Source organism: Lepus europaeus, chromosome 1, assembly GCF_033115175.1.
Source record: "Lepus europaeus isolate LE1 chromosome 1, mLepTim1.pri, whole genome shotgun sequence".
Classification (NCBI taxonomy): domain Eukaryota; kingdom Metazoa; phylum Chordata; class Mammalia; order Lagomorpha; family Leporidae; genus Lepus; species Lepus europaeus.
In genome coordinates, this window is record NC_084827.1 from 10,080,933 (window position 1) to 10,084,080 (window position 3,148).

Consider the following 3,148-nt stretch of genomic DNA (forward strand, 5'->3'; position numbering starts at 1 on the left):
GGTGAACTACTACACAGCTGTGTCATGTTTGGCTCTCAGGGGACCCACTAAGGCACCTCTGGGTGCTCCCGTGCCAAGTTACAGAGGCAGGTGCATGAGTAGAACAGATACAGTCTGAGAACAACAAGGAAACCAGAGGCTCACACACCTAGGGAATGGGGGTAAATTAACTGGGCAAGCCACAGGGATCAGCAGAAATGCCAGCCAGGGCAAAGAGAAATCGAGCGTAAACAGTAGAGGAGGGGGCGATGGTATCATCTCGGGCTTGAGATCAAGTAATTCATCCCAGTAACTCTTCTCTTGTAAGTTCCCCAAGAAATAGGGCCACCCAGAATGTTGGAGGAACTGCTCTCAGATAGGATAAACTCCCTGTAAGAAGTGAAGGGAGCTGGGCAGCTCAAGGGGTGGACGGCAGCAGACGCTGAGGGGCTCAACCAGGCTTCCTCTCCACGGCCACTCTTCTGCCCTCCGGCTTGCTAGAAACAGCGGCTGCGGGAGGCCCAGAGCTGTGCTCCTCCTGGGGCGTCAGCCTCACACGTGGACACGGCTTCCCTCAAAGTTGCCCTCTCTTCCCGTGCCCAGAGCGTGACTGGCTTGCAGCTGTCAATCTTCCACTAAATGGAAGCACCTCCTCTGTTCAATGACTTAAAGAGCCCTTCTTCGCGTTGATGTTTGGGTAGACATTCTCAGGGTTTAGGAAGTGGGCTAACTAATGGTGCAGGGGCACAGCCGGGGAATAGTTCTCTCTGTACCCAAGCTTGAGCTGCAGGGCCACATGGCAGCTAGCTGTTCCCAGCTGCTGATCTACCTGTGCAGCTGCACACCCTCCACCCAGCGTTCTCAAAACAAGACCTTCTCCCTCCTCTTCCCCGCACCCAAATCCAGAAGGGTTTGAGCCTGACCTCATTTGTTTGATCTTCCTTATCTTAAACAATTTCTGCAGTTTGCAAAGGTGGAGCCTCCATCTGCTTGCTCTGTGTTCCAAAGCCTTTTTTCTTAGAGGTTCAACATCAAGTGGCTGTGAAATACGCCCAGAGTTGGAGCCCTCCCTCCCTTATGGAGAGAGGGTTTAGATGACAGCGATAAGAGGCACAGGCATAGCTTTCAGCTGTGGCTGGGCCTCTTGGCGCACGTGTGTGGGCCAGTTCCCACAGGTGCAGGCCCTTGAGTGTTAAAGTCACAGTGCTCCTACCCCAGGGTCTGAGGAGGACTGACAGCCTCAGAACTGTCTAAATACCTTTTTCTTTTCCTGTAAACAACTCTGGAGATTCAGCGTACCGGCAAAACACAGGAAATTGTAGAGCCCAAATCTCAGACAGATAATTATTTAAAAGCTACGGCTCATTCCATCTTTACTACATGTTAGGATTCCCTTATCTTGGAGTCAAGTAACTTCATTAGCTGGACTCCAATGAGCTTAATTGGTAATTAGAAACAGAAAAATAACCACTAATATGATTGCTTGGAGTCTGAATTGAAAGCCTAACTCTGCTCCTTTTGAACCATAATTAATTTGTGTTTGTTGTGAAATATGAGTACGTTCTGGGCACATCAAAATACCTTAGAGATCGGAAGATGCGTAATCTGGACAAATTATGTATGCAAAAGGGTGCTATGATCAAGGCTTATATTTCAGTCTTTGGGTTTGTGACAAAAATCATTTATTTAGTTAGCTAGTTAGTTGAGAGGGAGAGAGAGAGAGGGAGGGGGAGAGAGAAAAGAGAGTCAGAGACAGAGGCAGATTCCATCCTCTGTGGATGCCCACAACTACGGTCTCAGGAGGCAGGAACTCAATTCAGGCCTCCCGTTTGAGGGCCAGGAGCCCAATTACTTGGGCTGTCAGCAGTGCTTCCCAGGGCCTGCTTTCGCAGGAACCTGGCGTCAGAAGCAGAGCCAGCACTCGAGCCTAGGCACTCTGACGTGGAGCATGACATCTCGACCACTAGGCAAAGCATCCACCTCTGAACAATTTGAATGGGGTTAGCCCAGAAATATCTTTAAGCATAAAATATTGCCTTTTACAGTTTTGTTCTTCCTTAGCACACTTCCGATGTTTTTCTCTTCATCTTCCGTTCACCCTCATCCCATCCCCCCTCTTTTTTTTTTTTCAGGCGGGGTGGGGGGGGGGGAGAAAGAGAGAGAGAGAAAGGTCTTGCTTTTCCGTTGGTTCACCCCCGAATGGCCGCTACGGCTGGCCCGCTGTGCCAATCCAAAGCCAGGAGCCAGGTGCTTCCTCCTGGTCTCCCATGAGGGTGCAGGGCCCAAGCACTTGGGCCATCCTCCACTGCCTTCCCGGGCCACAGCAGAGAGCTGGACTGGAAGAGGAACAACCGGGACAGAATCTGGTGCCCCGATCAGGACTAGAACCCGGGGTGCCGGCACCGCAGGCTGAGGATTAGCCAAGTGAGACATGGTTCCCTTCATCCTACACCACCTCTTCTCTTATTGTTTCTCTCCCTCTTTCTTCCCTGGTTTCTCCTTCTCCGCCTCTATAAAACCCAGCTGAAACTTCTCCTTTTTGAAATGACATACCTGCTCACGATTGTAGGGCTGAAATACCCAAGGTATCAGGAGAACACGTGTGCTGCAAAGGCTATCTGTAAGCACGCCCAGGGCCCAAATCTTCCAAGCCCAAATTGGGATATGCATTCCCATGAGTGTGCCATCTGGGGCCCTGGGTACTCCAAGGTAACACCTCATATGGCCTGCCATGGCGTTTCTTTACTTCTTGGACCTCAGCCTCCTAACATTAGTGTCCTCCCTCTGAATTATGCAATACGAATAGGTATGTTACACCCACAAAGCCCTCAATAAATCGCATGTATACATCTGGACAAGAAGGGCCACTTCTGGCTTCCTCAATAGTTCACTGGCATAAACTGCTTACAAGGTTGTCTTAAAGCATGTCTTCAGAGCATCTCTGAAGCATAGACTTACTATACATTAATTAAGGGAACAGACAAGTTGGGGGATAACAGCCCCGGAAGTCAGGGCTGGGTCCGTGAGGCTGCATACCATGAAACCAGGAGTGGGGAAAGCCAGGGCCGTCAGACAGTACCGGCCTGGTCCCATAGAGCCTGTCACCCAAGTAGCAGGAAGACTGCTTTGTTCCGTCTTGCTCTCTCCATTTCTATCCTAACGTCTTCAA